The sequence below is a fragment of the Ceratotherium simum genome, unplaced genomic scaffold (genome assembly GCF_057802395.1).
Source record: "Ceratotherium simum simum isolate JZ-2026a unplaced genomic scaffold, ASM5780239v1 HiC_scaffold_43, whole genome shotgun sequence".
In the NCBI taxonomy this organism is placed as follows: domain Eukaryota; kingdom Metazoa; phylum Chordata; class Mammalia; order Perissodactyla; family Rhinocerotidae; genus Ceratotherium; species Ceratotherium simum.
This window is the reverse complement of record NW_028261259.1, coordinates 9,268,814-9,283,364: the sequence shown is the minus strand read 5'-3', so window position 1 is coordinate 9,283,364 and position 14,551 is coordinate 9,268,814. Positions and strand designations below refer to the sequence as shown.

Below are 14,551 nucleotides of genomic sequence, written 5' to 3'. Positions count from 1 at the left end.
ACCACTATCGGGCTAGACTGCACAGTCCCAGAGAGCACACAGTTCTGTCCCAGATCCACCATTTGGCCCAAAGCGGGGCAACCCCTGTGTCCACAAGGCCTGTGTGACCTCACAGTGCCCATCCCTGGGACAGGCAGGGTGCCCTTCCCTGCGAGGTGCAGTGAAGACAGAAGGAGCAGCAGGGGCCTGGATTCCTGAGGACAGACTGGGCTGCTTTAGGAAGAAACCCCCACCCACTCCATCGACCCACCAGCCTGGAGGATGATGAGGGCCAGCTGTTGGGCCTGCAAGGAAGACAGAGACCTGCTCATTCTGCCAGCTCCTCATCTCTTGGAACAGTCCAGGCAACACCACTGTATCCCGTGACCAAGGCCTCCTGCCCCAAACAGTCCCCACCTGCCCCTGCAGCTCACACCCCCCGCTTCCTGTCAAGCTGGACAAGACAGACCATTATTTATCAGGGAAACTTAAGTGAAACACTTACCAAAGCACATCCTGCCTGGTCCCTCCCCACCTCACCTCCCCTCATTCCGGATCTCTAGCCTCCACTCACCTCCTTGAGCAGCTTCCTGCTCTCCTGCTGGCATGTTTGGATGATCTTTTTAAGTATTTTACAGTGCTTCCTGAGGAGGAAAAAAAGGAAAGAAACACTGTGGAGTGGTTTGAGGATAAATCCCTTTTGTTTGAAAACCCAGAAGATCCAGACAGCCTGGATGAGCATTTTCACTGTGTCGTCTGAGCCCTGAGGTGTCTGGGACTGGGGAGGGCGCTCTCCCATTGACACCTCGGGCCTCCATTCTCTTATCTTATCAGCAGATGTGTTTTAAACAGTCTTGAGTTCACGTGGACAGAGAGTTCTTTTGCTGCAAACACTTGAAAATCTTCAATTTGATTGAAGCCAGGATCTGTCACTTAGGGAAACTGATTCCTGAAGCAGAACCACTGGCCTAAGTTTTCAGAAAGAGTTGAAGCCTGCCAACCATGTCAGACCCTATCCCCAGGGTTTGCTGTCTCCCAGGAGGTCCCAACTGACTGAAGGGCAATGCAAGCCTTGTGGGTGGTGTCTGGTCCACCCAGGTGGTGCTCGCATGGAGAGAGGCCTACCCACCTGGACACCCGTCTCCATGTCTCTTTTAAATGCTGAATTGAGGGGCCCTGCAGAGCCCAGAGGATTGTATGGAGAGAGGAAAGGTTCCACAGGCCTTGGCATTCCTGGGGAAGGGAAGAGAATGAGCTGTGAGGGGGAGCTGGAGCCCTGCTTCCTCTGGCTTCTGTGGTCTCATTGACGTCACCTGTCCTGGATGAGACAGCGGCTCAGGGAACCCGGGAAAGGCACAGCTGGACCCTGATGAGGAATACTTCCAGGTAGGAGGATTTTAGCTCAAGCCAAGGAAGGATCCGAGGAAGGGGTGAGCTTCCCCGCACTGGGACGAGGAGTCAGGTCATCGATGCCTGGCAGGAGGGGCCTAAGGATTGTGCAAAGGCTCAGACCACAGTCTTCAAACATGAGAGCTGAGAAAGGAGAAGCGGCAGTTCCGCCGATTCCAGAGAGGGGCTCCCAGGGCCTCCCACATCTTACCTTGGCCACCTGGATCCAGAGATCCACCACCCTGGCCCTGTCTTGGGCCGTCATGCTCGGGTCCCCAATGCAAGTGGTGATGACACATTCGACCACTCTGTTAAAGTGGGTCATGGTGGCATGGATGGTGGGTGCCAGGTGCTCATTGCCCCTGTTGTCACACTGGGACCAGATGGAGTCCAGGATGTCATGGGTCGTCACTTTCTTGAAGAGCTCCTGGGGAGGACGGGGAGTGTTACCCAGCCCTGCCACAGCCCAGCTCAGCGTCTGCAGCCCCCAGTCCCAGGCCAGGTCAGTGGTGAGAGTTGGAGCTCAGGAAGCTGAGAATGCGGCCTGAGGCTTATGGGAGTCCCTGGGTGTTGTCTGTGTCCCCTGAGGGCACCCAGCACAGGATGACCCAGGAACCGATACTGTGGCGCAGGGAAGTGGCATTTGCTCGCCGCCCAGTCTCACTTCCTCCAAGCACCAGAACTTGGCTCCTGCTTGACCATCTCTAGGGGCATCTCCCACCCATTCTGACCATCCTGGGGTCTGACTCCTCTTTCAGATGCACATTCCCCCAAGGCAGCAGCAACCAGGGGCTTTGTTTGTCTGCCTTGTAGTCATGTACACATGAGGTGCCTAATTAGTCCTGAGGCTTCCTGGGGAAATGAGTGAACTACCCAAGGACAAGACAGCGCTTCAGTGTGCTCCCCTCCCCCACCAAAGTGCAGAATCTGCCCAACTTCCTCTCTGCTCCACCTCATCCACCTGCACAGCCACTCTGCATGGCAGCTGCTCTAAGTGTCCATCTCTCCTGTCCACATGAGGACAGCAAAGGATTGGGAGTTAAGAAGGCGCTCAGGTGACATGAGGGTAAGCAGGGAACCTGGACCGAGATCATGGGATTCTGGATCAGGAAATGGCAGGTCTGGGGCAGCTGATGGCACAGGGAAGGCTGACCCCACCCGCCCTTTGAGCCCTGCTGCTCACCACATCCATCAGTGTCAACTGCTCTGCCACTAGACGGGGAGGGAACTCCAAGAAGTCAGGCTTCTCCTCCCTCAGCAGGTTCTTGGTGGTCACGTCCCAGGGGCAAGTGGGCTCTGGGGCTGGATCTGGCTCTGCTGTTATCTCTCCAGGTGGAGGGAGGATTCTCCCTGGAGCCAATGGTCCAGCTGGCTCCAGCTCAGGAGCTGGCACTGGGGCTGGAGCTGATGTTGGTGGTGGCTCTGGCCCTGGAGGGACTGATGGAGGTGACACTGTCTCCAGCTCTATCACAGGTGGTGGAACTAGAGCTGGAGCTGGATCTAGCCGTGGAGCTGGCCCTTGCTCTGGCTCTGGAGCTGGAGGGAGCTCTGGAGATGGTACTGCAGCAGTAGAAAGACACAGTTTCCCTCAAGTAGCTGACTTCCCCTGTGCCTGCCAACGCCAGGAAAGACCCCTCTGCCTTGAAGGGAACCTAGCCTGTGAAGACCCTGCAAATCATCTTCCCAGACTGCAGGCCTCTCACCTTCCAGATCTGCCTCAATGCGCCTTGGATGCTCCAGCTGGACCTGGAGAAGGTTGGCATGGCTCCCCAGCTCCAAGCCAGGCAAGGTGAGATGCGGAGAGGTCAGCTTCATCCTGAAGCAGGGAAAGTGCAGGGGTTACCAGAAATCCTGCCCTGAGTCCAGGCAGGTTCCCACCAGAGAAGAGATGGCACTGGGGGAGGCAATTTGGCAACAGAGTCAGAGGCCTGGCCTTTCCCTCAACACTTCTCATGCAAGGCACCCTGGCTTGGGACTGGTCCCCGATGCCTGCCCCTTCCCATTCTTGGGAGAGCCCCACAGCAGCCCTGACCCCTGTGAGGCTGTCCTGGCAGTGGCAGGCCTGCTCATCCAGCAGGTTGAACACAGAGTCTCTCGTGAATCTCTTCCTGCTGACACTCTTCTCCTGACGGGCCGGGACACAGCCCAGCCCAGCCCTCCATGTACTTTTGCAAGTGGCTTGAGTAGAGGCCGGTTTTTGCACGGGTTGCTCACAGACCTCCTGTCTTGGGCCTGGAGATGGTGGTCATAAGAGGTGGATATGGAGAAGGGGAGACAGATTAAGATAGGTCTGTGATGGGAATGGGTCTCTTGGAGACAACGCAGCCTAGCAACCCCTCTGCTTCCCAGGGGTCCTGGCACCCATCAATAGCACTTGGACTCCTGTCCTCCTGGAGTGGAAGCCACTAGACCTCAGCCTTCCCTTGGGAATCAAAAGATGTGTGAGACGCAAGGTTCTGACAAGCCCGCCTAAGCCAAAGCCCCCATCTCTCTCTCTACAGCTCGTTCTGTAGAGACAGGAAGCCCTTCTTCTGGACCCAAAGACCACGGACTTTCTTAGATGGTCCTGTGCTCTGCCCTCCTGGCTGGGATAAGGGAAGGTGCCTCCAGTTATAAAGGAGGCTATGAGGGCATCACTTGGGATGTAACCTGGAAGACAGGGCCTGCAAAAGATGTCTAATGTCACTGTCTGACTCTCAGACGACAATTGAGTCACAGCGATGGTGTCTCCTTCATTCACTATGATTACTAAGTGTCTCCAAAAGTCCTGCATGTAGTAGGTGCTTAACCTACACACTTGAATGAATGAAGTCCAGTCAGACCATCCCAGACACTTGAGTGGGCCTACGTCCTCTCTGCTATCCCAGAGTTCCTTAATTGGCTACCCCAAGGAAAAGGAGCAGGACCAGCTGGATGGAATCTCAACTCCTTGACAGGGTGCTTTCCATGTGCTTCTCCACACTCAGAAAGGCCTCATCCTAGAGATCAGTGAGGCAGACAACTTTTCATGGCGAAGAGAGAAATAAACACCATGAACAACCACAGCACATCCACAGTCCTCTCTGCAGATGCAGGCATCAGGTAAGCACCTGCCATTGCTGATCCCATTAGTCCCTACAAGATTACCATGAAATTTATCCTCCCCCCAACCCCAGTTTTCAGAAGAGCAAACTGAGGCTCAGAGAGATGTGGGAATTTGCCCAAGGTACACAGCTGGCAGTGGGCAGAGTCACCACTGTGCTGAGAAGGGAGTGGCTACTCACCTAGTAAACAGCTGGTCCAGGACCCGGTGGGATGTGTCTAAGGCCGAGTAGTTGACCATGAAGGTGGTGAAGCTGGAGATGTTCCTACTCAGGAAAGCTGGTGCCATGGACTCTGTCAGCTTCTCCATCTTGCCTGCCTGGAGGGCATGCATCCTGCAGGCCTCATTTAAATTCACAGTGAACTCATCCTCACACTGGGGGAGAGAAGGAGGGACATACAGTCAGTGATATCACAGTGAACCACCAGGAGGACTGAGGTGACTTTCTACCCTCCTGTGAAGCTGGTGGGGAGGAGTGGATGTCCAGATTCCTTTGGGTGTGGGACTGTGGGGCACACTAGTGAGAAAATTGGGGTGGGGCAGTCCCATGGGATTCTCAGATTTGAGTCTGCATTCTAGTACTGCCTTGGTCATCTCAGAGTCCTGCGTGTGAAGACCCCTCTGCACCCACACTCACCTCAGAGCAGCCCTGGTCATTGATGGACTGGTGCACTTGTGTTCTCTCCAGGGAGAGGGTGAACTGGAAACCATCCACCAGCTCCTCGACCCTGTCTTGGGTGCGGCTCTGCAGTGACAGTGTCTAGCAGTCAGGCCACGAGGGATCAGGGGCCAGGCTGGACGTTGCCACAGGGGGAAACCCCCCCACAGATCAGGCACAGAGGGGAATCTGCATAGACTCCACCAGGGAAGGAATGTGAGGACACCTTGAGGGCCCGGCACTCATATGCGGATAGAGGAGCTTGGTCCCCAGCACTCACCTTCCTCTCCTACAGCCAAGATCTTGAGTATGAACATGACACACTGCCCGACTCCCACCATCTAGCTTCCTGCTCCTGCCCAGGCTGGGTCCTCCTCATCCCCACCTTCCCTAACTCCACCTCCCACACACACACACACAACGAGGGTCAAGGGGTGTGGGGCTGTCCTTTTGGGATCACAGTTCTGGCCTGACCTAGAGTGGCCGCCCTGCCCTACACTGTTACCTGATGGTTCCTCCTGCCAAAAGGCCACAGACATTCGAGGTGAGGGCTGAGCCAATGTCTAAACTGACTTAACAGGCTCTCATTCTTGGCTTTCCGGGGGCCAGAGCCTCAGAAAGTCACGGGACAACACGAGAACATCCTGCTGTGTCGAGTCTCTCCACTCAAATGAACTGGACAGGAGGCTGTGGTTACAATGTGGGTGCCTGGTAACCAGAGTTCTAAGTTCTGTTGGGGGCTGTCACCAAGGAAGTGAGGTCACTTCTTCAAGCTTCTATTACTTGGCCCCTTCCTTCAATCAGGCCCACCCAAAGCTCCCGCTAGGCTGTTGGCTGCTCTCCCTCCTTGCCCATGTCATCTCCATCACTGTACACAAATACCCATCACCACCCTCCCCACAGCTCCTTGGGAGTGGAACCAGTGGCCAGCTTTGAGGAGACAGAGCTGAGGTCACACCTCTTTTTCCCTACCAGTTCTGTGTCCTGGAAAAGCTGCTGTACCTCTCAAGATCGCCCCAGTCTCCCAACCTGCACAACGGGGATTGGGCTAAAAACAGCTTTCTAGGGAACTTGTCAGGGTACATGTGATAATACGTACAACACCTGTGGGCTGGTGTCACATGAGTCTAATGTACACACTTAGAGATGGAGGAAGTACAAGAAGAAGTAGGACATCACACAGAATACCAGTCAGAACTTCTCTGGGTCCCAGATGTGTGATCTTGGGAAAGTCACTGCCGCTCTGAGCCTCATTTTCAGGTCTGCATCCTGAAGGGGTTGAAATTAGAGGAAATTCAGACATTGTGATCCACTGGCATTAACCATTCCACGGTCCCCTGTTTTACTCAGAATCAGTCCTAACTGCCTCATGTTGTTCTATGTGGTGGGAGCGCAGGGACAGAGTGGGATTTGGGGAAAGTCCTCCAGGTGTTGTCAGAAGGGATGGATGCAGGGGATGTGTCAGCAAGGACTGGTCTGGTTGGTGGGCCTTGGTGGTTAAATAGTAGGGGGGCTGGGAAGTTTCATAGGTTCTAGCATAATACAATCAATATGACGGTCATGAAATCAGACTCAGCCTAATTAAGGCCAAATTGACCCAATGTCAGCTGTTCCCTGTCTCTCTAATCCAGTAGTGACTTATAATAAGGGTATTCGTGTTCTATCATCTCCTTTTCATTGATTGGCTAGAGTAATTATTCTTTACATAGCCTGTCTATTTTTACATAGTAAAGAAAAAGTGAGTTTTAAAACAACCCTCCTTGGAAAAGTCTCCCTAACATATTGAATTAATAACAGAAGCCATGACAGGAAATTCACCACATATCTTGAGCTTTAGTCTCTGGTTTTAGATCTTCCTAACTGGTAAATTACCTTGACTTCTGCCTTCTTTCTTGAGATTAGTCCACTTAGGACAAAGTAGGAGTGCAACCTCAAGCCATGTGAGAAGTGCTGACTCCAGGAAGAGGTTTGTTTCATTCTGTCACTGTGTGTGTGTGTGTGTGTGTGTGTATGACAGTTTTTGCTGCATCTTGCAGTGTGGGCCAGTGTAGATTCCTTTTCTAGGGAAAAAATTTCCCGAACCACTTTCTCTAGACTTTATTTTCACTGATGGCTTCATCGGTTCTGTCCAATAGTAACATTAAGCACTCTATATTATAGAATTTAATTTTTTTCTCAGTAGCCACATTTAAAAAAATGAAAGCAAACAGGTGAAACTAATTTTAATAGTATATTTTAACCCAATATAACCAAGATATCATCAATGTGGGCGAAGTTTATACAAAACTTAATAATGAGAGAGTTTACATTTTTTTCCTGGGTTTCATAAATCCAGTGTGTACTTCCCACTTACAGCACAATCTCCATTTGTAAGTTGATTTTTTTCAGACATACATTCTCTGTACTGAGATTTAATGTTCACAGTTGTCAAATAAGAGTCACTAGGAGTGGGGTGGATGATAATTTCACTACTGATTTAAGCTCTAATGGAGCTATGAACACCAACTGGTCAATGGGTTAATCAAATGAATAGTCATATAGTACAGAAGAACAGTTATGATTTGGGATTTAGAAAAAGACTGGGGACCGTGTGTCCTGACAGGGAGCACCAGGGAATTTGTTGTTGAGAGTGACAAGGACAAAAAGAGAATAAAGTCATACTCATCAGTGTCTAACAACATGGGGGAGAAGAAATGACCTGCCGTAGTCCTGAGTTTTGACCTCGAGCTTTCTGTTCTTGACCCAAATCTCATTGACGATGTCGCAGGACACAGGTCAGATTAATCCCCACAGGGAGAGAGGGAGGGTAGAAGTACAAGGCATCTGACATAATTGTCCTGGGAAGGCTGGCTTCATTTATCACTCTGATCCACATTCACAATTTATTTTTATAGGGTGAGAGGAAAAGAAGTATGATGGTCAAATCATCACAGAAGAAGCAACATGATTGTGGAAACCAATCCAACCCAAAGCCTGGTTTGAGCATCTCCATCCCTTTGAGGATGTCTAGTTACATATTCAAGATGCCAGTTACTAGAATCACATCCTATTCTGGCAATGAGGTCAGATGCCATCAATGGGAGGAAACCTTGGAGCAGCCCCAACAACTCTGCTGGCAGAAGAGACTGCAAGGTCTCCAGGCCTGCAGAGTGCAGCAGAACTGTTACGTCCTTTGGACCTTGCCAAAGCTCTGCTGAATCTTGCACCTAGTTGCACAGGTGCATTCCTGCCATGTGTGCTCGCAGGTGGTCTGAACTCCAGTCCCATGCCCATCCCTGCCTGTTCTTCAGATTCGGCAGAGATGATCCCAGGAGGTGGTCTGTACATCACACAGCTCCTTTGCAAACAACTTCTGGTGACTCAGGAAGATATCAGGAAACAGGAAGAGAAAGTGAAGACGGCAAGAGAGAGACTGGCGGTAGCACTGATGCAGAGAGACTCGCTAGCGAGGCAGGGAGAGTGAGGGGCAAAGAAGGACGTCCGGACAAACACGATGATAAAAGACAAGATGGGGCAGATGACATGGAGCTCACACTACATCAATGCCTCTACATGGGTCATTAGGTGTTCTTGCTTTGAGCTCTTGAAACTTTAATATATACCAATAGTTTTCTTTTCTTTGATTCCTTTGCATGACAGAGAAGATACAGACAGTGATTCTTCTGAGGTGAGAGATTGGGTTTCAGGTGAGGAGAGAAAGGAGATCTTTCCTTCCTTTCCTTTCCTGAGTGTTATGTATTTGTATTTTAAGATCAACAGAGAGTTATCACAGTCAGGGGATTCTTTAGAGTTTTGCCCTCACAGTCACAGAGAAAACATACCTAGTCCAAATGGATTGTCCTTTTTGTGTAATATTGCCATAGATTCCAACATAACATTTCACTAAAGAGCTGTTATATCTGTCTTCTCAAAAACGACACCAACTTCTGGGTCTCCATTTTTCTGGTATTTGTTGCATGTTGAATCACAGTTGCATATAATGAAATACTGGATTTTCCCTGTGTTTAGATTTATATGCGTTGGAAATTTGATTCATGAAAATTGATGTCCCATTGCGGTATCATGCTGTCAGGAGAACGACTCTTTTCAGCATCACAAGTCTCACAATAAGCCAGTGTGTTGGGATTTCTCTATTTGCCTGATCGAGCATGTTGCACTCTTCAAATCCTCTTTATCATTACTTACTTTTGTCCCACACATTTATCAGTTTCTGAGAGCAATGTGTTAAACGATAATAGAGTATCTTAATATTTATATCTTCCCTAAAAAATGAGTTATTTTTTAGCTAAATCTTCTCTCCTCTATTCTTCCATGTGGTAATCGTCTGGAATTTTGGTTAGAATGTGTTTTTAATGTCTTGTTTTAAAACTAATACTAAATTAGACAGACGGTTTTTTCCTTTCCTTGTGACTCCTGTTATGTTTTCCTGGGTTCACATTTCTTCTTCCTGAGGTACATTCTTTACCGCTTCTTTCACTGCAGGCCTGTGGGAGGTCAACTTTGAGTCTGTTTGTAAGTCAGCTAACGTCTTTCTTTCTTTGAAACATAGTGTGAATAGGTATTTAATTTAGCTTTGTAGTAATTTTTTTCCTTCTTTGTCAAGTTATTTAATATTTCTGAGCCTCCACATCCTTACCTTAAAATGGGAATAAAACCCTAAAAATGGTGACTGTAACTGAGATAATACACGCAGAGCTTGCCAGTCATGTTGCTTAGGAGAAATTAAATAGTCAATAATGATAACTATTATTAATCATTATCATATTATTATAATAATGAAATATATCATAATACTATATTAATGTATAATAATAATTATAAATTAATTTATAATTATAATGTACAGTGTATAATGCATGCAATGTAAAATAATATTATATTAATATTATTAATCATTATAATCTTCAGAGTGTGCATTCTCAGAGAATCACTGCTTAAGATTGAGAATGTGAAGCTCACACACAAAAAGTCTGAGAGAGTGGCATGACTGTGATTTGAATTCTCAGCCCTTGGGTATCTTCAGCTGTGGTCATCTGCAAAGTGTGTACAGATAATGTAATCTGTTCCCACAGACCCACTGCAGAACAGTGCAGCCTGCCTCATGCCTGGGATGCTCTTGGCTGCTTGTTAGGGAGCCTCTGCTGTGAGGCTATTTGGACTCTGTACAGAGAAAGATGAAAAAAGACTCTTTCTTTTCCCTCAGATTTCACTCACCGAGGATTATTCACTTTTACATCCAGAGCAGATACTCTGTTCCTAAAGCCTTGGTGTTACTCTGGGATTCAGGGTCTCCAGACACCTAGTCATTTCAGCTCCCAAGGCCCAAGATGACTGCAGAGTCATGTCTGACCCACTCCTCCCATCTTGGCCTGTTTCCCGTCATGGAGGACCCATGAGTGGGGTGAGGAGCCATCGAGGGAGATTGATCTGAAATTCCTGGTGAATCTGAGCTTCAGAGAATGAAGCAGAAAAGGGGAACGTGAGACTGCCAGAGCTTCAGTGGGGGAGGAATATGGAGGAACTGAGAGGGGTGTGATGGCTGCACAGAGTCAAGGGGAGGGATGTTCCAAAGTTTCCTAAGAAGGGAAACCTTGCAGTGAAGTGGGGATTTGATTTTACATGATGGCAATATCTGTGCTGGTTTCACCAATTCTGGTGTCCCTGAGGGATGAACTGGTGCGACACCACAGGACAGAAGTTGCAGTCACTTTCAGGACTTAAGGGAGGTGAAACATTTCAGCTTAATCCCCTGTGAGCCAGTCAGGGGCCAAGTCTAGAAAGGCTCGGAGCCTGTGTCCGTAAAATGTGGTTTCGCTCTGTTCCAGCCAAGCTCCTCTAGACCCTACTGGGAAAAGGGGACCTCAGATAGAGTCGGATATAGTCATTGCAGCTTCCGTAGGTCGCCAGAAGGCAGGTAATAGCCCAGGAGTCGTCACTGGACCTCATAGTCGCCCTCCTTCTTCTGCTGGCAGACAGTGACGTGTGAGGTGAGGAGAGCACATCAGAATGGTCCAGTCAGCTGCCCAGTATGGGAGACTCCAGGGGAAGGAGATGCCAAAGTCACAGAGACCTGATGCCTCCTGTGTCTCCTTCTTCCTTTTGTCCACTTAATTTTCACCCTCAGTCCTTCTTTGCCTTCCCTTTTCCCTCTTTCGGCTCTCTCTCCCTCTCTTTCCCCTACATGTTCTAGCTTAATTGAGATATTAACGACATACAGTAAACTGCATACATTTAAAGTGAACAACTTGATACATTTTGATGATAACTTATTGAACCAACACCACAATCAAGAAAAGGTACGCCCATCCTCCCCAAATTTCCTCATGCTCATTTTAATTCCTCCTTCCCTGCCGTTTGCAAACACATTCTCATTCCCAGGCAATCAGTGATCCGGTATATGTCCCTATAGATTTTCCTGTATTTTCCAAGAATTTTTATAAATGGGATCATACACTATGTACTCATTTTTTACTGGCTTCATTCACTCAGCATAATCATTCTGAGATTTATGCTTGTCATTGCATGTACTATGAATTCATTCCTATCCCCAACCCTTCCCTGGCAACACTGTGCACATGCCCAAGTGCTTCCCAGGTTGGCGTGAGAGCCAATAGTACTGCTGCATCCCCAAAAGTAGGAATGCGCCTTGGTGCAACTCTGGGATGGGTTGGCAGCTGCCCTGGACCCGCACATGAATGCTTTCCTGGATGGTTGGAAAGACCCCCGTGCCACTGGAGTCCCAATGATTAGCCAATGTTCAGAACCCTTGAAGAAGCTCCACCCACCAAGCACAGAGGCTGGCATGAGCATAAGAAAAGGCAGCAGCAGATATATGTGCACATGCAAATGTTTTTCCCAGATGGCACAAATACCCATAGTAGTGCTGTGGTCACACAACTGGGTACATGCCTCCGTGTGGCGGCAGTTCTGATCCCAGTGTAAATGATTTCTCAGCGGGTGAGAACACCCACTGTACCAACACAAATTCCAGCATATGGGGTGGGATCGGAAACACAGCTCATGCTTCCCCAACAGTGGTAGCAGGTGGAATCTGTGACCTGAATACTACCACAAATACGCAGGCAAAAGATTAGTTCATCAAACACCATAAGAAACTACACTAACAATTAAGAGCAAAAGGAAATGACAAGTCTCCAGAAACAAACCTTGAAGTCAGAGAAATTTACAATCTAAATGACAGAGAATTCAAAAAACTGTCATAAAGAAACTCACAAAGTTACAAGAATGTTCAGACAGTTTGATGAACTCAGGAATAAAATTAATGAGGAAAAGGAATACTTCATCAAAGAGGCTGAAACTATTAAAAGAAAACAAGCAGAAATTCTGGATATAAAGAACATAATTAATGAAATAAAAAAGAATCTAGAATCCTTAAAAAATAGAGCTGATATTATGACTGAAAGAATTAGTGATTTAGAGGATAGAAATATAGAAATGCTTCCAGTGGACGAGGAGAGAGAACTGAGATTTTTAAAAAATGAAGGAATTCTTGGAGAAATATATGACTCAATTATAAAAGCAATAAAAGAATTATACATATTCCAGAGGGAGAAAAGAGGGAGAAAGGAGCCGAGAGCTTGTTCAAAGAAATAACAGCTGAGAACTTCCCAAACCTGGGGAAGAACCAGACTTACAAATACATGAAGCCAACAGAACGCCTAATTACATCAATGCTAAAAGACCTTCTCCAAAGTTTATAACATTAAAATTGGCAAAAGCCAATGACAAAGAAAAAATATTAAGGGAAGCAAGACAGAAGAAAATAACCTAGAAAGGAACCCCTATCAGGCTTTCAGCATTTTTCTTGGCAGAAACTTTACAGGCAAGGAAAGAATGGAATGATATATTAAAAATACTGAAAGACAAAAACTTTCAGCCAAGAATACTCTATCCAGTGAAATGATCCTTATGATACAATGGAGAAATAGAAGTTTTCCCAGATAAACAAAGGCTGAGGGAGTTCATCGCCACTAGATCTCCAATACAAGCAATGATCAAGAACGCCCTCATACCTGAAACAAAAAGAAGGCAAATGTCTACAAAGCTTTGAGCAAAGAGATAAATAGACAAAATCAGAAAGCTACAGCTCTGTTTCACAACAGGCTAGGAAATACTTAATTATAACTTAAAAGAAGAAGGGAAGGAAAGCATCAAAAGTAACTATAAACACTTGACCTTAGTCACAAACGCACAACACAAAAATGAATAACTTGTGACAACAATAACTCAGAAGGAGAAGAGGAAAGGGATGGAACCTGCTTAGGCTAATGGAGATAAGAGGCTATCAGAGGATGGACTATATCATCTATGAGATCTTCATACAAACATCACAGTAACCAGCAAACAAAAAATCAGAGCAGAGCCATAGATCACAAAAAAAGAGAAACCACCTTCAGCATCATGGCAGAGTGAGCTTTCCCGTGAACTCTTCCCCTGACAAGATACAACAAAAGGAACAGTCACAGACCAACAATGGAATCCCAGACAGTGAAAAGCTAGAGCGGAAAGATCCACACTGCCGCACATCTGAGAGCGGAACGTGCTGGGCCCCGGAGGACGTGGGGAGAGGTAAGGAGAACTCCTCTCCCTCCCCCATCAGATCAGGGATCCCGGTCCGCGCGGCTCCCAGAGAGGGGGGAGGGGCGGCCCTCAAAGGGGAAACTGTAGCTCTTTGGACTCTCTCAGCCAGTGGGAAACTCCCGCACAGAGGACTCAGAAGAGCCACAGGGCTACCATCAACATCTGAACACCCCAGAGAGCGGATAAAGAGGGGCAAACGAGAAGCCTCCCACGTCAGGGACCCAGAGGGCAAAAGAGAGAGCTTCCCCCTCCCCGCAAACTGACACTGTAGCCCAACTGACCAGACCAGACCTAGTGATCCGCGGCAGACGAGACCAAGAAATCCGCGACAGACCAGACCAAACGACCCGCGGCAGACCTGATCAAATGACTGCACCAGTGGATCGCTTCGGGAAAAAAAAAAAAAAAAAAAAAACTGCGGATCGCAGCAGAAAAACTGGGGCAGAGCGCAGGGGGCTTAGACTACACAGCCCTTTACCACCAGACAGTGGCGGCAGGTGGAAATTGCAACCAGAGAATTCCAGGATGAGGAAAAACAAAACCAACACAGGAACCACAATGCAAAAATATATGAAATCACCAGACCAGAAACAAAATGACACGCACCCAGAAATCAAACCCAAAGACACAGAGATCCATAATCTAAATGACAGAGATTTCAAAATAGCTATCATAAAAACACTCAACGAAATACGAGACAACACAGATAAACATTTCAATGAGATTAGGAGTTTCTTCACAAAAGAGATTGAAATCATAAAGAAAAACCAATCAGTGCTGATAGAGATGAAGAACACAATGGAGGAGATAAAGGAGAATCTGGAATCTTTAAAGAACAGAGC

At 47.8% G+C, this 14,551-nt stretch overlaps 1 pseudogene across 1 annotated transcript; it reads left to right on the top strand.

Moving 5' to 3' along the window:
• The first annotated feature begins 6,923 nt into the window (after positions 1-6,923).
• On the top strand, positions 6,924-9,449 carry LOC147911570 (methyl-CpG-binding domain protein 3-like 1; annotated as a pseudogene). Its single transcript, XR_015551185.1, has 2 exons — positions 6,924-7,074; positions 8,003-9,449. The product of XR_015551185.1 is annotated as a methyl-CpG-binding domain protein 3-like 1 (transcript).
• The last annotated feature ends 5,102 nt before the right edge of the window (positions 9,450-14,551 follow it).